At 35.5% G+C, this 23,687-nt stretch overlaps 1 protein-coding gene across 5 annotated transcripts in view; it reads right to left on the bottom strand.

Moving 5' to 3' along the window:
* Positions 1 to 17,111, bottom strand: part of Ac78C (adenylyl cyclase 78C) — a 665,405-nt gene extending 648,294 nt beyond the window's left edge. For all 5 annotated transcript variants that reach the window (XM_069833500.1, XM_069833501.1, XM_069833502.1 and 2 more), the window contains exon 1: positions 14,619 to 17,111. The gene's annotated coding sequence lies outside the window, so the exon portion shown is untranslated. The remainder of the gene's footprint in view (positions 1 to 14,618) is intronic.
* Positions 17,112 to 23,687: the final 6,576 nt, after the last annotated feature.

Below are 23,687 nucleotides of genomic sequence, written 5' to 3'. Positions count from 1 at the left end.
CCACTTCTGCTCTGAACGGCTCATATGAGGACTACACGGCAAGAAGGATAAATAAGCATCGAGTGCATGATGTTCCTTGTGCTTTTCTTGCGCGGAGGAAGGAGCGGCAACCAAGGAGTTGTCCCCTACTCTACTACCCTCCTATTCCTGTAGTTACTCGCAGCAAAGAGCAAAGAGTTTGCAATGCATTAGTACTTTGTTATGATGTAGTCATAGGGTCTATGTTATTTAATGCATACAATTTACGATAGGCTACCCATTAATTAACTTAACTATTGGAGTAATAAAATAATATATGAGGGGAGAATGAATGATCGAGTTAAAGACGAAAACCAAATAAATTGTTATAATATAGCCTAATAGCTATTTAAATCAAGCCTTTAATGAGCATAAATTCTTATGTAAAAAATATTAATATGCCCTAGGTGCTTTGATACAATTAATGCATAATGTAATAAAGAGATACTAGGTACAATCATAAAAAATAAATTCACATATAAAAACAAAAGTTCATTGACTGCTGAAATTATAGGCTTACTTCCACTTATGAGGGACACTTCTGAAATATTACTTTGCAGCAGATAAATTATATATATTTTTTTTAACTTATTGAGTATGCCCCAACGAGTATAACTCATATGTAGGGGCTATACAAGAATGCATACATATGTTATACAATGTAATTGAAAACGTCATGAAACTACAATCTGTGAAAAACAAACACCAACACAAGAATTTATTAAAGAAAGGAAGCAAAATAAGAACAAATAGTAAGATAACAAAGTTTTGGGCAGAAAGAAGAAAAAGTTTGAAACCATGAAATAAATAAATCAACTGATAATAAATAAAAACGTATTTTTAAACAATTCTTAAAACACCGACAATTTGGTAAAATTCTATATTCTAAAGGAAGTTGGTTAAAAGTTGTTGTTAAAAAATGTTTAAGTCCTTTCGTTCCATAAGTTACTGAGCTATGCTGAAAAAAAATTGTCTTTTTGTCTTGTTAAATAAGTATGTGTACCTTTATTAAACTGAAATATAATATTACTATGTATTAAATTGTTAATAACTTTGTACATGAAAATAGCAGCACCTAATTTGATAATTGATTCAACTGGTAGAACGAAAGAAAACTGATACAGATATTTAACTGGAGTCAAATAATGAAAACCCAATAAATTGCTTAAAGTTCTATTTTCAATAATTCGTAAAGGACTCAAAGCAGTTTCCCCAAATAAATGACATATACATTAAATGAGAATGGATAAAAGCATAATATACATTCAAGAGACAAGATATAGGCAAAGATCTTTTAAGCCTTTTCAAAATACCGGACATTGGAGCAATTTTCTCACAGACAGCCAAAATATGCTTCTCCCATGTTAAATGTTCACCAACAATCAAACTTAAAAATTTAACTGATGCTACTTTTTGTATTACAGAATCATTAAACTTTAATTCTTTTTGGAATAATATAATAAAATGAAGGTTTAGTGAAAATCGTATAAACAGTTTTTTTTTTCAAATTCAAAGAAAGCCTATTTGCGCTTAACCAAACTTTTCAAACATTTCTTCAGTGGAGTCAGTAATATAAAATACACTAGTAAAGGTGTTAAAATCTAACGACATGGACGAAATACCAGTGTGTTTGAAAGCATTCATTTCCTTGCATGGGATCTCTTACAAGCGTGTTTGGTACTACAGAACAGAACTCTGTCAAGTCTACAGGTATGCCACCTAAAGATCTACGAGGCAAACATCATAATCATCTCAACAAAAAACCTGATGATGTCTTCGAAAATGTGCTCAACCACATTAAATCATTCAAGGGGCGGAAAAGATGTTATTGTCAGTGAAAAAGTGATCGAATACATCTTCCCGACAATCTCAACATAAAAAATTATGAAATTAATATTTCACAAGAAAGATTTTAACATCAGATTTAACATATCTTTTATATCATTAGGTTATTTTACGACACTTTATCAACATCTAAGGTTATTTAGCGTCTGAATGTGATGAAGGTGATTATGCCGTTGGAGTCCGGGGTCCAGCACCGAAATTTACCCAGCATTTAACATATCATTTGGATATCCAGACCGTGACACTTGCAGTACATGTAACAAGTTTCAGGCTGATCTCCAAATTTATTGAAACCAACTGATAACATTGTGTCTTTTCTTCCTGTACGAGAACGCATACTATACATTCGTATACTCGTAGAATGACACTGTATTCACTTTGTTTCTGTGTTAACAGCTAGATCCGGTCTCCCTTCTAAGCTCCATACAACAATGGCATATGACGCTTAATGTTCCGGCAACTCTATTCATCCTCTTTGCCGTGTACAGTTCATATCCAGGAACATCATTTTATTTTTACTTCAATTTTAATTGTACCTGAGTTTTTGAATGTACTTTGCTCTCACCCCTCTACTAGTAAACCTCCAACCGTTCTCCACACAGAAGCAAGCGTATACAGTCAAAGTCGCCTTACGGTCATAGTAAACACAAACAGTACTGAGTTAATGAATATAGTACGTTCCAGAAATATGTTCGCCTTTTGCAGTGACTAAAGAGCTTTCAATATTGAATCATATTCTCGCACAGGTACTGTCGTCCGTTTGCCTATGTCGCATCCCGGTTTCCCCCACCCGCTTCTACTCGCCCCTCTGTAAAGTCTAGTGGCTGGGCTGTCTTAGCTCTTTTCAGAAAACATTAATTTCTGTTAGGAATTGTACGTCTTCGTAATATTATACAACTGTTTAAAATAACTTAAATAAAAGGGCCTCGTTAATTAATTGTCACGTGATTTCCCTCCTTTCTACGACCCTGTGACATAACCACTTGGACAGACAGCAGATAGCATGTCTGAGTAATTTGATCTTTTCGGATCGGACAGAAGTGAAGATTGAATTTACAGTACGTAAGGTACTCTTTTATAGAGTAGGTACAGAATTATTTCAACGCGAGTTACTAGTACGAAGGTCGAAACTGGTAATTGGAATTAGGTACAATGGTCTATAGTGCGATAATATGCTCAAAAGAACTGAAGCCTGTATCGAAATGAAGGGCCACCATTTTCAAAATAGTGTTTAAATATCCATATTATGATTATTTTTCAATTTAACTTCATTCTCTATATTGTGCGCTAATTTGCTGTAAACAGTATAATGTATACTGCATAATGAATGCGACCGAATGGATAGCTCAGTTCGTGAATAAAAACACTTATTGTTAATACTATACCGTATTTTGATTAAAGAAAAACCTAATGAAAATTATCAAATTCAAAATCGCGATATTTCCTCTTTTACGTAAATGGATGCACTACTTTTCTTCCCTCCTATACCTAGGAAAGTGATTTATTACGCCAGTGTCGTCGAACTCAAGTCGTGGAAGGGGGTAGCAAACGGTGTTTCCGGTTCTTAATCGTTGATCCAAAGGTATAGCCAGGTTAATATTAGAAATGTTAGTAAAAATGAAATGATCTCCCTGTACAATGATCAAATATTAAGTTATTCTTCAAAACCTTCTTGACTGGCATAATTAATCGAAATCCTTCCAATGTAATATTTATGATTCACATTATGCTTCCTGAACCTTATACCTGTTTAATGAATACGAGTGAGTTATAAAGAACACTGGAAGTTCGTGGATATTATATTGGGTAATCACACAAGGTTCGAAGTGTAGATTTATATTCTAGAAATGAAAAAAAAAATCCTTCAGCATACTGTGCCATTCCTGGCTCTACTAGAGTTGGACAGTCCTTCAAATACATCTTCAATGCAAGGAGCTGCTGCAGATCATTCTCCATCTGTTTGTATTTACTCTGTGCGGCGCCTGGCTGAATCTGAATCACGTGCATTCAAATGAGGAAGACGCAGCACCACAAAACACCTGCACCAAGTTTAATGAAATGCTATATTGATCACGGTGGCCGAGGTGTACGTAACACAAATTTCACGGCCGGTAGTCCTACTTGGGACGTGGGTATTTGTCCATTGTCCAAGTTTTTGGCATAAAAGTTTCGTGTTGACGCTCTTGCAGTGTCGGCTTGAGGCAACCTGTTGTGATGCTGCAAGAAAGTGATTTTGAGAATTTTCTCGGAAATACAGATTTTCAGAATTTATAATATAGAAAAAATTACACACCATAACTATACTATACTGCAGGCTCTTAAAGGTTTAACTAAGTCTGGGGATCCATTAATAAACAAAATACATTAGTATTGTAGATTATATATATATATATATGGACCATTTGCCAATGAATTGGCAGTACACTTTTTGTTTACCGTCCTCGTAGCCAAAGACTGCAAAAGTAGTATTATAGCACTCATTGTCAGTCCGCTCAATCTACACAGAGCTTCACTCCCCTCACTGGCTATGTTTACTTCTCCATTGACAAGTCGACCTGGTTGGCGAGTTGGTATAGCGCTGGCCTTCTATGCCCAAGGTTGCGGGTTCGATCCCGGGCCAGGTCGATAGCATTTAAGTGTGCTTAAATGCGACAGGCTCATGTCAGTAGATTTACTGGCATGTAAAAGAACTCCTGCGGGACAAAATTCCGGCACATCCGGCGACGCTGATATAACCTCTGCAGTTGCGAGCGTCGTTAAATAAAACATAACATTTAACATTCCATTGACAACTACTGCTCACGTTTGGTATACTACAGTGCACAAGACTTGTGTGCACGTTTCTCAAACTAAACACGGATTGTCACTGCTGATATAGAGGACAATTTTTTTTTTTAATTTGATTGTGAGAAAAAAAAAAGAAATTCTGGGCTACTGCAATAACTTTCTTATTATTTTATTCGGAAGTCTGTTCGTACTTTAATTACTACATTATGCTTACAACAAATTAAACTCTCTATCGCTCACAAAAAATATGAGTGATTTTAGGTAAATGATGCGTTGATTTAAAATTTTAGGGGTCGGTTTTCTTCTACCTCAAAACAGTTTTTGTGAGGCCAAGTTGACTTTTTCGCAATAATTCACATACTGTATTGTTGCTTATACGTATTTCGTTGTAAGAAACGTTTTTGCAATAATTTTGCGGGAATTAATCCATGTACCTAAATCAAGACGTACACTGGCTCTCAAAAGTTTGTCCTATGAAATAATGTGGAAGTGAACTTTGTGAGATATTATGTTGGCAATATGTCTACATACCCCACTCCACATGTCGTCGTGGGAAGGGAGGTATTTGAACTCTGAGTTGCAGGTATATACCTAGCTAATCGAACCAAAGACAACCTTTTAGAGCAGTAACGGTATATGTAACCAACAGAAATAAAACATTTAGTCTATTTTGCACCGAAATGTTTAAAACATGTTGTTTATTTCCTTTGAGTATTATATAATATTCCAGGAAAATTTTTCATCTTCCCTGCATAAATACCATATTCGATCATAAACATAGAATATGATCACATTGCGTTTTGACAAGAATATTATGAACATCCATGGGAAAATATAATATTTTCAGGTTCAAAGATTTTCTCAAACACCAGTCATGGGCCTATTCAGGTATTTCGTACTGTTGGGTCCACAAGGTTCCAGCCAGAATATGTAACATCAACACAACGCAGTGGACGTATTTCTGTCGCTGTTTGGGGATGGATTTCCAGACTATGAGGAGGAACTCTGTGTAAAATTGAAAAGAATTTGACTTCCCAGGAATATATTCACATACTGGAAGATATCCTACTTACTTAGCATGCGCATGTGTAACCTGATAGAATTATATTTTTCAACAGGACAATTCTTCCATCTACACATCTTTGTTGTATCAAATTAATATGGTTCCGATATCATGTTTGATGTTGAAAGCACAGACATTTGGTATTTTTATATGGTTTGCTTATTTTTTAGTTCGTCACATCCACATTTTCGTTCCATTATTACAAGAGAGTAATAGGCAAACCTTTTCTTATGTGCAAAATATAATTAAACTGCTGTATACTACGGAATATAATTGAAAATCAAGTTTTAAATTATAAACAAACCCATAAAAATTTGTCTTAATAAAATTATTTACCTATTTTTTAGAATATCAATCTATTGATTGTTAGTGCCACTTTTAATCAGTGTACTTTTATTAACGTAGTGTTATTACCATGACAACAGCCAAAGAAAAATAAGCTATAAGCGTATTATAACACAAAGAACCATGGCGTGAGGAGGAGCTACAAAATGCCGTGTTTATTAAATTTACCTGTACCACTAGACCACTAAGTACACATATTCACTTTAACTTAAGTTTACTAAGTAGCTTGGTTCAACCTTTCTGTTGTGAGGAGTGGTTTGTTACCTAAGGGGAAACTACCTGCCGCTTATGCTATTGTCCTAGAGTGAGTACAAATACCAACTTAAGAACGAGAAAAACTGTACAGTATATCGGACAAAAGTTTTGCGAGCCAGTGTACATAATCCAAAATATTCATACACATTGTCAAAGAATGATCACACACACACGCACACACACATGCACGCACGGACGTGCACGCACGCACGCACGCACGCACAGTACAATGCACAATAGGTTTATGGTAGATTTATGGACACCTTCGAATTCTTCTATCGTTTTCAGTATGCCTACTACCAGAGGAAAAATAGCGCAGCGCAACTAGTAACTGATGCAGAAATTCAACAGAATGTTTTCAAAAATAAAAAATAAATCATTTATCTTTTCAAATAATCCTTAAATTCAAACCCTAAAACACATATTTTTGCACTTTCTCATTTTTCTGTTGCATGTTGTATCCGAATTTCAATTTTTCGAAACAAGGTTAGGAATACAAGCCTAAATCTGAAGGCTAGGACTGTCTGTTTCGAAAGTCTCAATCTGTTTTAAAAGTTATGCTCATTTATGTATATTTCAAAGCGGTGCACTCTATTTCGAAAAATTCTTGGCCGCCGTGGTCGTTCAGTAATATTGAGCACTCACATATCGTCATTCATAAGTTCTTGGAAAATATCTGCAATATCCACGTGTATTGCGGAAACCGCCATCTTGCACTGTTCAGCCTTGAACTGCAGTTTAAATGGCAGAGAACTGCCGATCAAGTTAAACTCAAGTTAACTCAAGATTCAACAATGAAAATAGTTAAAACCAAATTTAGATCACGACTGACAAACAAATACCGTCGTGATCAACTACGACTGGCAGTAAGTGGCATAATTCCTGATTTTGAAACTCTGTCGCAGAGACATTCTGAAGACAGTTAATTTTAGGTTGTGATATTGTTCATTTATTGTTCATTTCTTTCTTCGTTGCACGTACTAAACATTAGTTTGTAGCCTTGTACTGTATAAAATTATATTTAAGTGCTTGACGTAAGGAAAATGAAAATCCGTTAATAAGTCAATTCCCCTTCGGGTGTCCGCCTTCCTCCATAGGTGCTATGCACGTTGCAGGTTACACAGTGGCTCGGCGCACGATGACATTTTCGCCACGGCTGGCGTAGAGTATTACACAAATGGTAACGGATATTTTTCCCGAATAGGTGTCCATTTAAACGTCCCACGTTAAAATACTTCCAAATAAATTAATTACTCATAAATACAGAATTTGAAATAAATTCTTTAAATATTGTTCTTCAGAAAGAAAATACACACAAGACGGGATAATCTATCGACACAAATCAGATAGGCAGGCATCAGACGGACAAGACATCATGAAGCATGCAAATAGATCGTTAAGCGTACAGATCGGCAGATTTAACATCTTTTCCAGTGTCAATAACACAATAAGCAGAGGGAAGATAGGACGGATGATCACTGATGCATTGGACGAGCCGGTTATGAAAATGGCTGAGCTATTGTAGCACTCAGTGAGGAAAGAAAACAAACAAGAGTGGAAGACCGTCTCCAAGGATATAAATGGAATTGCGGTAATAACCTTAACGACAATAGGTACATATTCTATTTCACAGTAACTAGGCTACTTAATATTATCGTTGATGCGGAATGTCGTCTATATAAGAGCAGTGGGGTAAAGTAGGTATAGATAGTATTCCAGCTTAGCGACAGAACACACTGTCTCTGTTGAATATCCTGGCAAGTTTCGGAAAAGAAAAATTCCCACATGATTATAAGATTGGTTAGTAGGTTATTTTATGACGCTTTATCAACATCTTCGGTTATTTAGTGTCTGAATGAGATGAAGGTGGTAATGCCGGTGAAATGAGTCCGGGGTCCAGCACCGAAAGTTACCCAGCATTTGCTCATATTGGGTTGAGAGAAAACCCCGGAAAAAACCTCAACCAGGTAACTTGCCCCGACCGGGAATCGAACCCGGGTCACCTGGTTTCGCGGCCAGACGCGCTGACCGTTACTCCACAGGTGTGGACTGATTACAAGATGGTAATCCGCTTTTCATATTTATATAAGTACGAGAACCATATTCGGAAGAAACAGAATACTAATAGGAAACATGCGATTAATTCCCTATACCTGTTTCGATCTTATTTATCAAGCAAGTGTTGAATGAAGATGATATTACCGTATAAATTGGCATTCCACAAGGAACCGCATTAGGTCCTCTCTTCTCATTAACCTATTTATATAAATTATCCACTACTTTTTAGATGTAATGTCACAAAAGGCAATGTGTATTCTTTTGCTGACTATACTTTCGCAATATTCACTGGTAGGGCCTGGAAATAAGCTGTCAAGAATGCTAATACGGGAATAAATAAAATTAAAAATGGATGGGCGCAAATCTACTTTCGCTTAATATACAAAAGACAACAAGCATAGCATTCTCTCTCAACGCAACAGTACTTTCTGCAGTTAATAAAAATGCAGTAGGCTACATCTACTTATAACAGTAATAATGTTCTAATTCTAATTCTTATAATTGTACCACCTTTTCATAAGGGAAGCTAAATTTATTTATTTATTATTATTATTATTATTATTATTATTAAACCTACAGAACCGAATAAAATATTTCTGGCATTATTATTAATCAAAATGTAGGCCTACTACGGAATAATCATTAATTATTTATGCTTCAATCTGCATAAAACTATACATATATAAATTTGTACAATCACTGGGAACAATATTTCTATCTTTGATTTAATCAGTCATACAATATGAATTAATTAGGTTGGAGCGAGATAAAACAATCTTCAATTATCCCATTATTATTTTAAGAAATATAATTAAAATATGTTTCAAAGAAAACATGCTTACACAACACACATAATTATAAAGAATTTTATGTATTCAACATAGAAAATTATAGTATATGGGCCCTATATCATGCTAAATTATTTCCATAAACATCTCAATTATTTTATGTGGAACCATCATAAGAGAAGAGAAGATATAGAAGTTTCCTCTCACAATCAAAATTCAATACCTACTGAAGTAGGTTTAAAGCATGGCTCATGTTTTGGCCCAAGATTTATAATAACTTTAAATATTAAGTCAAACCCGGATTTTGAACGATTGAATAACAAATATTTAAAAAAGAAAATATTCAAACTTATTAACAAATATAATTTTTAATTATACAGTATTACAAATACAGCTAAAAGTTTTTATATTTTATTACCATTATTAATTGTCCATCTGTTATTTGTGTTTGTATATCATCCACTGAATTGTATTTTGCTCACTATTATGTATTCTATTTATATATTTTTCATTACTATCCTTGTGTTTCTTCTGTCCCATTTTGTATGTATTATATTTGTACTCTTCATATTACACTGCTCCGCCGATTTATTAGAATGCGTTTGAGTCTAAAGAAACAAGCAAAACAGTACATCGTGGTCTGCTGTGACGAGAACCCAGCCCCCTTATACCGGTAAGGTATCATGTTACAAACACGTTAACGTCTGAGTATTTCTCACAAAGTAAATATTATTCCACGCCTTGTAACCGACGCAAATATTAAGGATATTGCTGGAAGTTTAAGGTAAACAAACAAACAAACAAATAAGTAAATAAATAAGTAAATAAATAAATACGTAAGTATATAAATATATTAATTAATTAATTATGCATTTATTTATTTAACCAAATATCTGTCTGTCTGTTTATTTATTTATGTATTTATTTATTTATTTATTTATTTATTTATTTATTTATTTATTTATTGTATTTTAATAAATATATTCTAGGAAATAAAATTAATTTGTATTAACGTTGTATTAGATTCACTTTCTCAAAGAATTAACAACTCTTAAATACCTATTCCCTTATGATCAATTTTTTAGTGTCCATAATATTCCTAGACTTTCATGCTCTACCTAAATATGATGCTTGCTGATTGCAGGGAACTTGTTTCGTGTGTTATCTAAGTAGGTAAACACTGACTTTCTCCTGCATCGACTTCACTTTTCAGAATTACCTTATGACTTAGGCGTAGTATTCTATGTATTTTGTATTGGATACTGCTACCGAATTGCACCCGAGCACATCACTTGCTCCTTCTGGTGTCATTATCATGTACGTGAGTATTATTAGAAAGAAATATATTATTATTATTATTATTATTATTATTATTATTAGTAGTAGTATTATTATTATTATTATTATTATTATTATTATTATTATTATTATTATTATTATTACCTTTCATTTACAAATCAGACTCGGTTAAAATAATTATGAAAGCATCCCAAAGCTCTCTTCTTTTATTTCAGGTTCTGGGAGCTTTATTTTCTTCGAATTTCCTAGACCAGCGTTGTCAGACACAGCCTAAACGGAGCGGAGCGCTCCACTATAACTCGTTGCGTGCTCCGGTGCTTCCACAGACATAAGCAAGTTCACGCTCCGACTGGACGTCTCTAGCACCACAACCGGTTTCGGAGCTTACAACTCTGACACTACTGTCCTAGACAATAGCTCTTGATAAGGTTCCTGCCGACACGCAGCTTCGAAATGTTGAGTGGTTCTACAATAATGACAGTCCAAAAATCCAAGAATCACACATCCCGTTGAAAACCGTTGAAGTCTTAAGTTATATTTAGTAGGCTATTTTTCCGGCTTGATCCAAAGTTTATTAACGCTAGATATTCCATTTGATTGTACAGCATTATTATACTGTAGGTCTCGACATTTAACGTCGAGAAAGGAATGCATCAGTGCTATCTATATATTTGGTTACCTTTCCTGGCACAAAACAGGCGCTTCGTATGTGATTCGGCACTGGAGCTGATCATATGAGAAGAATTTTAAGTAGTATTATATTTAACACATGACAGCAAGGTTGTTCTTATGATGATATGCCTACGAATTTAGCAATGCTTTATGCAGATCTACAGATACGAAGAAATGTAAACAATCGCAGTCTATCACTATTCTAGATCTAGCTGTGGTTCCAATTGTTTTCTAAACTATAACCTCGTGATTTAATTCAAGAGTTATTGTTATTAATGCTTAATCTTTCACTAACTTTTCTACAGCCTATCTCAAGTTGGTCGCGGTGAATGCGATAGCGCAGTGCGTTGCCTTCACGCTGCGTGGAGGACAGGGTCAGGATTCGAATCTCACCTACAGCTGTAAATACAATGTCTTCGGTAGTCTGGCGTTGTGCCTGACCAGACGTTTTGGAAGCCAAGTGATGTACTGTTAAGTGTACATCGAAAAATGTCAGAAAAGTGGATTTACGGAAAACATAGATAGGCCAAGCTAGAAGTACGTATCATAATATCCGCGACACATATAGTATGTAGTAACCCATGTCGAGGAACGAGTACGGTATTACGTTTTTCATAAAACACTCTTCTGCCACAACACCGTCCTTCATTTCTTACCAACTCTTGAGATGACAACAGATGGTATGTGTAGATACGATTACAATGAGAGACTCTTGCAACACTGCTACGAACTAACAACGCATGCCATGTGCCTATTGTTACAAATGTGGGCTTACGTGCACAATACCGAAGCACGCGTATGGTAATTGTGTAGAAATTGCCAGCTGTTCACATACGCCACTTTTAATCTATAATAATATATAATAGATAGGCAATAGATACTGTTAACACTGATACTTACTTACGGCTTATAACGAACCCGGAGGTTCATTGCCGCTCTCACATAAGCCCGCCATCGGTCCCTATCCTGAGCAAGATTAATCCAGTCTCTATAATCCCACCTCCCTCACATCAATTTTAATTTATCCTCCCATCTACGTCTCGGCCTCCCCAAAGGTGTTTTTCCCTCCGGCCTCCCAACTAATACACTATATGCATTTCTTGAGTCGTCCATACGTGCTACATGCCCTGCCCATCTCAAACGTCTGGATTTAACGTTCCTAACTATGTCAGGTGAAGGATACAATGAATGCAGTTCTGCGTTGTGTAACTTTCTCCATTCTCCTGTAACTTCATCCCTCTTAGCCCCAAATATCTTCCTAAGTGCCTTACTCTCAAACACCCTTAACCTGTGTTCTTTTCTCAAAGTGAGAGTCCAAGTTTCACATCCATACAGAAGAACAGGTAATATAACTGTTTTATAAATTCTAACTTTCAGATTTTTTGACAGCAGACTGGATGATAAAAGTTTCTCAACCAAATAATAACACGCATTTCCCATATTTATTCTGTGTTTAATTTCCTCCCGAGTATCATTTATATTTGTTACTGTTGCTCCAAGATATTTGAATTTTTCCAGCTCTTCAAAAGATAAATTTCCAATTTTTATATTTTACATTTCGTACAATATTCTGATCACGAGACATAGTCATACACTTCGTCTTTTTGGAATTTACTTCCAAACCTATCCCTTTACTTGCTTCAAGTGAAACTGCCGTGCTTTCCCTAATAGTTTGTGGATTTTCTCCTAACATGTCCACGTCATCCGCATAGACAAGCAGTTGTTAACACTGATACCCATACCTATGTTTGTTATACATTTTGTTGGTTTTGACGGTTTAGGCATGATATAGAAGGGTTATGGAGATGGTATAATGAGCCGTTGCGGGGGACTTAGTATCGTGTATGATATGGAGAGGCATGTCCTATTTGCAGGTCGAGGATGTATTAATACACAAATATATGCGTAATATGTCATTTTCTCACGTAATATCTTATTCGTTCTTCACTTGTTCTGTTGAATAATTGTCAATTTCAAGTTTTTAAGTAATAACACTGAAAACCTATAGGCTACGCATATCATTTAAACTGAAATCATTTTCGTAATATATGAATCGATAAATTAATATTTGAGGAGAAAATTAAAAATTTTGTGTTATTAATTTGTCCTACAGAATAATATCTGTAATATTGACAATTAATATTTGAGGAGAAAAATTCGCTCCTGCACCGGGCATCGAACCCGGGTCCTTGGTTCTACGTACCAAGCGCTCTGACCACTGAGCTACGCCGAATTCAAACCACAGCACCGGATTCTCCTCCTTCAGTGCTTTTCCCTTTGTGGCCGACTCCAAGTCAGGCATATACGTTGACATTTTGTGTCCAAGTCAACTGCCATTATACAAGGGGCGCACTCAACTGAGTGACTGTTTGGCCGGGACTCCTCAGTTAAGTGCACAGTAAACTGTACAGTAATATGCACTGCTAGCTTTGAGAATATTAAATATTTTTTTATTAATTTGTCCTACGGAATAATATCTGTAATATTGACAATTAATATTGAGGAGATATTACAGATATTATTTTGTAGGACAAATTAATAAAAAAATCTTTAATATTAATATGAATCGATAAAGTTTTTATCGGCAGTTGAAATCTCTTGAAATATATTATCGAAGGTATGTCTTGTAAAGAATGTTAACATCGAATTTTTCAACGATAGTATGCTCTAATGGTTACGATGAGAGTACTATGCACGTCTCTATATCTATTCTATTCCCAATGATTCCAATATGGTAAATATACTAGTATTTATAAATGTGTTTATATAAAAATGCAATGTAGTGATAAGAGGCGGATAAATATAGAGAGAACATGTAGATAACATAGAAAGAGAAGAGCTTTCCTTTCTGACCCCTTTAATTCCACAATCCTATAAGACACTTGAGTTAACGCATAACTGGCATATGTGAAAAGCTGGCAGCTCCGGTATTGTGTACTTGTTTCCAATGTGATAAGGTTCGTTGGTCGTAGCTTCGTTTCTTGGCCATAGATGGAAGCAGTTAATGATATTACTTCTGTAAGCATACAAATGTCTTAGGTTGGGTTAGGTTAGAACTTTAGGTAGTGCATGGCAATGTTTTCATTGTAGGCCTACGCGTACATACTGGATATCAACGTGGATATTCTTATACTCTTGTTTCAGCGTTCTGCGTCACTTATCCTACACTTTTTATATTTCATGCAACACTAAGTTTACGTGGAAATGTAATTACCGGTACGTACCTAAAATGACCGTAATTATAAATAAGCTTACGTGTTCTAACCCAAACCGATGTATTCTGTTTTTAATTTTATGATATACAGTACTGTGCTATAGGTATGACATAACGGGTCAGATAGATCGTTGCAATAGTGGCCCAGAAAAGATTTGAAACGCCGCCAACGCATTCCTTGATCTGTGAAGCATCATAACATGAGTATTTTTTAACCACTAGGAAACTTGAGGATCCTCAGACATTCTATGTGAAATGAAGGAACTGTACTCACTGCTCGCATTCGTCATCGTACTCCTCCTCCTCGTCATCCTCCGAGTCCAGGATCGTGGACAGGCGGTGGAGGTGGAGGTACTGCAGTGGCGGATCCAGCTTGAAGTTTGATGGATGACACAAGACGAGAATCAACTCATTGTCGCCGCGACACTACCACATAGCCACCACCATCACGACTACACGCCACTCGGTTGGCAATATTTAACTATTGTCAACTGTCACTATTTTCCAATAAACTATTGCCAAAGTTGTATCAGCAGACTCTAAACACAACAATGTTCCTAGTATTTCCAACTATTGTCAACTGTCGACATTTCCAAGTACGTTTCCAAATTTACACCAACAATCAACACAACATTGTTCTTAGTAACTTATTATCAACAATTGCCAACTGTTCATATTTTTAATTAGTGTCAATTTTGTGGACAATAAACAGCAGTCCTAGACACGAACATCTGGAATTAAACACTATCACTGAAAAATTTCACACACAGTTCTAGAAAAAATAAAAAAATTATGTTAGTTTATCAAAGATCTAACATTTTAGACAAATTCTAAGATAGATATAAAATAGATTTCTTGATGGTGTTACACCCACAGATCATGTATGTTACTTTTTAGAAAACGTCACTGCATTATATTAATGTAATAAGTATGTGTGCATATAATATTTGTTATCATAAAGCAAAAGACTTCATTTTACTGGCGAAGTATTGAAATACCAGTGAATAATCTCGTTAGATCGAGGCAAACAAACGCTACACAGTGTGAAGCACAGAGGTCAGTCTCTTATCACTCAGCGCATGTATTGTATTGCATTACATCACTACACGATTTAAAAGTTCCGTCAAACACATAACAGGCTCGTCCACCGAAGTTGAATCCAGCTTTACAAGTCACTCGTCTCAGAGTGCTGAACAGTGAGTTAAGAAATGCACCAGTTCTGATGAATTGTTACTAAAATAGTTGGTTCACTCTGTCACTACCAAACTTACAAGTCTCGGCGAGTATTAAAAAAAATTCTGTCCTGATATTCCGTCACACTGTTACAGAAATTCGGCAACACATTTATTTTAAATTTTACTTGTAGTAATTAAGTTTATTTATTTTTACCTTCTCTTTTCACATCTAAAAGCGTAATCACTGTTTTGTCGTCACTTCAGACGTTGAAACATCAATATAATCTAACGAAAACGAAGAGTAAAAAACGATCGAATCCGAAAAACAAGTACTGTAACTACCTTATAGCGAATATCATTACACACGGAAACCAATGCAACTGATCACAATCGAGATCCAACTTGGACAAATGAAGAACGGGGAGTTCAGTATGTATCGACGAACATATTAAGTTACAAGCAGGATGTGCGACAGAGACATCTACATCTCATGTATAATCAAAACAAAAGAAGATCATAAAACATCACAACATTGGCCTCAGATTACATTCGACTATAAACAAATCACTGTCGGCATGGTAACTGATCGTAAAAGATATTGTTAAACGTTTTATTGGTTATTTTCTTAACCTTATCTACGTCTGTAATGCTTTAAAAGCGTTTTTTGTTATTACTGCCAAGAGTATTAACTAAACGCACGTCTATGAGGGCTCTGCCTTTGTATTATACTGACGTAATGTTTACAGACTGTCCACTTCAGCTTGAGAGGTGGATGAATTTGGAACCAACAGCCGCTCGGCAACAGGCGTTCCCCTCCAATCCCCACTGTCCCTTACCATACGATGTCGACAGTGGCGCTAAATTTTCTTTTCCGTTAATACTTTCATTAGTAATCGATTAATTTTTCTCTCTCAATTCAACTATGAATCACACTAAAAATAACTTTTTGCAATACTCTTTACATAATTCGTCCTTCACTTAATGCACATGTCATTTTGTTGTTCACTTAATTTGTTAAATATTTGCGGAATAATGACTTTGCAACTAACTTCCTGAATGTTTAAAACATAGCAGATCGATTTTAAGTCCACTTGCCTGACGTTTTCAACTGTCCGGACTGTAATCGGATAGAAGCACATTCACTCTTGCTATATATACATTTGTAAATGTTGAAGTGCGGGCTATTCCACTTTGAGATATGTCAAGTCCATACGGAATCAATTACGGAACTCTTATGTGAACTATTACACTTATTAGTGTGATTTTTATTAAAGAGAACAACCACCACTTCAAATAGATCACAACTTCATTGAGTGGCAATTTCTTAGAAACGGACCGGAAATAAAAGTGCAATCGAACCGAATCTCTATCAACAGACTATACTTTCCTATTCGGTGAGACTACAACAAAATATTATGTGTGATTTTCAATGCAAACATATATAATGAGTTTCGTTCAGCTTATAGTAAGGTATTTGTATTAATTTATACTGCTGAACATCCATAACTATCGTCCGATAAAAAGTGCGCTTTAATAGAATATATAGGCTATATGATGAATAACTTACAATATATCACTTTTGAATAAATAATTATATTTCTTTGGCGACGATAATATTACTGAATGTCAATAATAAAGAGTATGAAGAGTTAATAGTTCACTTCTTTGGTGAAAATTACGATAATTAAAAAAACAACAACAACATCATTTTTGGTCAGTTGGCATTTGCTGTGAACTAAGAGACGAAGAGTTACAATTTCTGCCGCGATTTTTGAAGACAGTGAAGACGATTGTCAATAGATCTGCTGTGGAACTAGCAGTTTATCCTGTTGCCTTGGTAACCGAAGACACTGAAGACAGCTGTAAGCAGATCTGCGGTGGAAATTCTAGATTATCTTGTTTTCTTGGCAACCGAAAACACTGAGAACAATAACCGGCAGTTCTTTAAGCAAGATTATCTTGTCAAAGTAGCTGAACGCACTGAGGACGAATGCAGACGGATCTGTGGTGAATTGACATCTGCTAAGGCTTTTCTTGTTACGAAGGTAACCGAAGACACTGAGGACGATGGAGCTCTGCGGTAGAATAACAGGATAACTGCCAAGCGGGATTGCGTTCAAGTCAGTTCCGGTGCGTCCGCGGGTAAAGCACAAGGCGACGGCATTTGTGTGTGGCTACCTCAAAGAGAGAGACGTACACTGCACAAAGAGTTGTTAGCTTGCTGCCAGCTATAATCCCCCCTCACCTCTCATCTATAGGTGTCACGTGGCTCTCTCTCTCTCTGCTAACTTGGCGCATGCATTAAACCATTAAAAAAAGTGGAGGTTTTGATCGGTAAGTCTCACCTGTTATTAGCCACGGGCGATGCGATTCCTCTCCGCCGAGCTGGAATATCGGCGGCCTTGAGGTCACTCCGACAACCTTGATCGTCAAGTTGTAAATAATAATAATGTGCAGGCATGTTCATTCAACAAGACTGCTTCTTGTTCAGATTACAGTGTGCAATGTTGAATTTGCTCGCTAATTTTCCACACTAGGTGTGTGGAGGCCATATTAGTGCCATACATCCCGCCGCGAAAACAGTTTCTAAGATAGAAATAAACGTATAGGAATGGAAATGCAGAAGTGGAGGAAAAGAGACGCGAAAAATGACGTAGGAAGATTAGACGAGGGAGAATTCGGAGATGAAGAGGAAATGGAAGAAGAAGAAAGAGAAAAAAGAAGTAAACAGAAGTGATCAAAGAAGACAGAGTCCACACCTGTGGAGTAACGGTTAGCGCTTTTGGCAGCGAAAGCAGGTGGCCCGGGTTCGATCCCCGATCGGGGCAAATTACCTGGTTGAGTTTTTTTCCGGGGTTTTCCCTCTACCCAATATGAGCAAATGCTGGGTAACTATTAGTGCTGGACCCCGGCATTATCATCTTCATCTCATTCAGATGCTAAATAACCTAACATGTTGATAAAGCGTCGTAAAATAACCTACGAAAATAAATAAAAAGAAAGCGAAAAGGGATCAAAGAAGGAGCAGAGATTTTTGTTATCATAATACTACTACCATTACTACTACTATAACTACCACTATTATTATTATAACTACTACTCTTACTATCACCACTACTAAACAAATATTATTCCAATTATTACTGCCATAATTACAATTATTACTACTCCCATGTTATTACTATTACTACTATTATTATTCCCATTATTAAAACTGTTATTACTGTAACCAGGGGCGTACTCAAGGGGGAGAGGGGAGTTACCAGGTTTGAACGCTGTCCCTTGAACATAAAAAAATGACATATTTAAATTTGAGTATTTTTTAATCCATAATCGTTTTCTCTTCCCTAATTTTTCACTATCAGAATAATAAAATCTATATCGACATATGGCATAGTCCTACCCGTCCTTAATATAACTTAATCCCTGTGCTTGGTGATGAGGCACGTTCGAATTATAACAATGCTATCTTTATTCTAGGGAGACCTACCGTCTAGTACCGAGTCTGTAATAAAATGAAGCCGACACAATATGAAATTTAACTTCTTGTTTGTTAAAACATGGGTGGTTATGAAAAAATTACGTTTCAAAAATTGTATAAGGATATTCATGAATGTATTCTATTACAACATAGTATAATATTAATCAATATACAGTAACATAATAATAATAATAATAATAATAATAATAACAATAACAATAATAATAATAATAATTACCGCCCTCACATAAGCCCGCCATCGTCCCTATCTTGTGCAAGATTAATCCACTCTCTATCATCATTTCCCACCTCCCTCAAATCCATTTTAATATTATCCTCCTATAATAATAATAATAATAATAATAATAATAATAATAATAATAATAATAATAATAATAATAATAATAATGAAGCCACCGGCGTGGCTCAGTCGGTTAAGGCGCTTGTCTGCCGGTCTGAAGTTGCGCTCGAGCGCGGGTTCGATCCCCGCTTGGGCAGATTACCTGGTTGGGTTTTTTCCGAGGTTTTTCCCAACTGTAAAGTGAATGCCAGGTAATCTATGGCGAATACTCGGCCTCATCTCGCCATATACCATCTTGCTATCACCAATTTCATCGACGCTAAATAACCTCGTAGTTGATACAGCGTCGTTAAATAAACTAAAAAAACATTAATGAAATAATAATAATAATAATAATAATAATAATAATAATAATAATAATAATAATAATAGGGCCATTCCATGTCAAATCAACACAAAAAAGTGGACTTTTCAACCCGATCACCTCAGATTTTCATTAAATTTGGTGGGATGGTAAAGAACCTTAAGTTAATTAATTAGGTAAAATTTCAGCCCTCAATAATGCACGATATCACGATATCCATACAGCAATTCTGTCAATACGAGAAAAAATGTAAAAAGTCGCATACTATGTCAACAAAAATAATTCATAACTTCTCTTCTAATTGAGGTAGAATCTTAAACTTGGGCTTATTTTAAAGCTAATGGATCATGCGTTTCAATAAAATAGGTTTGCATCAAAATAATGAATTCTTTGTTGAATAGTCACGTGAAACACATTTTAACATTGAATATCTATAAATGCGGGACATAAATTATTTCGCGAAAAATGTATGTTATAGAGGTAGGAGTATTCTCCCCTTGGTGTAAGTTTCATTTTGCAAACATTTCAGGAATATCAGTAAAAAAATATATCATGTATTGGTTTGTAGCACTTAAACCCGTCTTACACCAACACTGCATGCGCACGAGTTCGTACTTGTCTGATAAGCTGCGTCATCGATCTGTCAGGCCGTCATAAGTGGCAGTTTATACAGTCTTCAATTTATACAAAACGTGCAATCTGTTTCAAGTGCAGGGTCGTTAGTTTTTGTAGTATGTGGTAGTTTTGTGCGATGCAATGGAGTCGCGTTTTAAGTTATAGGCCTATGTTTGCTGCAATCCCTTCGAGAAATCGGGGCATTGTAATTAGAGGAACAATTTAAGATGTGTTATATCGTGAATGCTTAATGCATTTCCTGATTTAAAACAGGAACAAAAGGTGTGCGCTATGTGTCGCAAAGAAATAAAAATATAATATGATGCTATTACGCAGAATCCTCATAATGACCCTAGTAATGAAGAATACGTCGACTCTACAGCAAATGTAAGTTCATTAAATACAAGTCTTTTTGACCAAGGTATGTTCCTTATTAAACAAGAAAGGCTACAACAAGAGAAATATAAGAGACAGAAATTTGAAAATATTGTAAAGGATAAAGTCTTCGATATTAAAGACGCCGAGGAACCAGGACCTTTCTGATTCTGAAATTTTGTCTCAGTTGCAGGAAAATTTTCAAAATTCAGGTAAAAGTGAGAAAATCACCATTTTAACACTACTAAGGTCCGGGGTTCGATCCCAGGTGATGACAGGATTTTTTCTCGTTGCCAAACTTCCAGAACGGCCCCGAGGTTCACTCAGCCTCCTATAAAATTGAGTACCGGGTCTTTCCCGGGGGTAAAAGGCGGCCAGAGCGTGGTGCCGACCACACCACCTCAGTCTAGTGCCGAGGTCATGGAAAGCATGGGGCTCTACTTCCATGCCCCCCAAGTGCCTTCATGGCATGTTACGGGGATACCTTTACCTTTACCTTTTACCTAAAAGATGGAGCGTAAATAATATAAAAAAGAGTTTCTTTCAGGTTTCGAATACATAATTCGGAAAGCCAAAGTCCTGGCAAAAGGAAAGGGAATTTTGTGTTCACCAAATCCGAAACCTGGAAAACCCTTGCTCGCGGCTGTTGCCGGTAAAGTTAAAGAATTCTGTTGTTCTGACGAGATAAGCAGAATGATGCCTGGTAAGAAATAATTGTTGTGATTAAAGAATCAGGGAGTAAATCACATGAGCAGAAATTAATTATATGCAGTGTTTAAAAATTCTAACCCTGACTAAGAAATTGTATTCTAGCTGGAGTTAGTGGAACTATACTGTCTGTGTTTGTGTCCTTATCAAAATGTAAAATTTATGCCGGAAGAAATTTATTAAAGTTTTAGGTCTACGTGAATTTCAAGAAAATTTTTCTTTATACCTTCCAACTTAAAATTTCTTGGCTACTATGGTGTGCAATCCTCCTCATATAAATTGCTTGTTCAGGAAATGTACAGAATGTTCTGAACCATTCAAAATAAGAGAGGGTTTAGAGAAATATTTCGTATAAAACTTCAGTGAATCAGTGACCTACAAGCAGTGGATGACGACTGACCGATCAACGCTTGAGACCATAATGAAACCAGACAAATTTTTCGACTGTCTCTTGGAGAAACTTGGTGATTTACTGACTCACTCATTTATATCATCTGAACAAAGTAAGTTTCTACGTGATATGAAATCATTTCTACAGCCATGCCAGCTTGTTGTGTTATGCGACTTCGCTGAAAACTATTATTTCGTAATCCAAGATGAAATTCAGTCATATCACAGGACTAATGTGCAGAAAACCATTCATACTTTCGTAATATATTATAACGATATCATCCGATACGGTCTCTATTAAAATCTGGTAATAATTTCACACTGCCCGAAATATGATACTACAGCTGTACATCTGTTTAAAAATATCTAATGGGGTCATTAAAACAAACATCTGTAATTCACCACAAAAATTATGTAATTCTCCTATGGATTCTCTGCTCAATATAAAAATAGGAAAAAATTTCCTGAACCTCACAATACATGAAGAAGATTTTGGATTTCCAACAGAATTGCATTATTTTTGCATATCGCATTGCAAAAGAGCATGCGACGTTGTAGGTGGGACACATAAAAGGTTTACGGCTTGTGCTAGTTTGCAGAGACCATCCGATAAACAAATAACTACACCTAGGGAGTTGTACGACTGGACAAGGGATCATCTCCCAAACATTAATACCGTTTATGTGACTGAAAAAAGCTATACTGAAGAGGAAAAAATGCTTGCTCTTCGATTTGCAAAATCCACCGCAGTGCCTGGAACACAAGTTTCATACAGTCCTGCTGTTTAGGATGGGTATTATACTTGCTAAGCAGTTTTAAAATGCAGCTGAAACAACGCAGCATCCTGTCTGGAAAGATGATCAGGCTATTTCATCTCAGCAATGAAAGGTAAGCATTTCTTACAGAACTTCAGGTTTAACAAAATCCATGTGACAATAATTTATTTCAAGTAATAATTAAAAAAATTCGAATTATGTACTGCATGTTAAATTACATAGCGACATTCAAGAATATGATCAAATATAATTAAATACAACGAATGTATGGGACATAATTATCGCGACTTATACGGTTAGCTTACGCTTGCAGTGACATAATAATTTTTATCTTTGTAACCTATGATGATTCCAAGTTGAAACTTATCAGTTCATTATATCACTAATTGAGGCGTACTATATATTTTTTTTTCCTTAAAATAGAACCCCCGCATTTTTAAATATGAATATATGAAAAATGTTTCACCATGTTTTTTTAGTGCAATTGAATACATGCAGAAAACAATACAAGCAATAAAAACTATCACATATTAAGAATGTATCACCCAATTTTTGTAAATTTATCTGAAGACGTTGTTGCGATATACAATTTTAATTGAAGCGGCGTGCTTACAAAAATATGATTTTTCTTCATGTTTGAAACGCCACTGACAGAAAACGAAAAGCACAGGACATATGAAACTCGGTAGTTTTAGTTAGCGCGGCAGGTAAAACAAACCCTCAAAATTTGTAAGAAATCTGAGTCGGTCGGATTGAGCGCCTTGTTGATTTGATATGGAATGACCCAATAATAATAATAATAATAATAATAATAATAATAATAATAATAATAATAATAATAATACACGAAATTTAACATATTGATACTGCAAATTGTAAACAATTTAATAATGAGCCCCCTTGACAAAATGCTGCATACGCCACTGACTGTAATGCTGTACTATTATTAGTAGTATTAAGTACAACTACTACTATTACTACTAATGCTACTCCCACTACTACAACTATTACTAATACCATTATTACCATTACAACTATTACTACTACCATTGCTATCACTACAACTATTACTACTAATTTTACTACCAATACTACTAATATTACTATAATTAGTACTGCTAATACTACCCCTATTATTGAATGGAAATCACCAACGAA

This window comes from Periplaneta americana, chromosome 8, assembly GCF_040183065.1.
Source record: "Periplaneta americana isolate PAMFEO1 chromosome 8, P.americana_PAMFEO1_priV1, whole genome shotgun sequence".
Taxonomy (NCBI): domain Eukaryota; kingdom Metazoa; phylum Arthropoda; class Insecta; order Blattodea; family Blattidae; genus Periplaneta; species Periplaneta americana.
The sequence above is the reverse complement of the archived record's forward strand: the minus strand, read 5'-3'. Positions and strand labels throughout refer to the sequence as shown.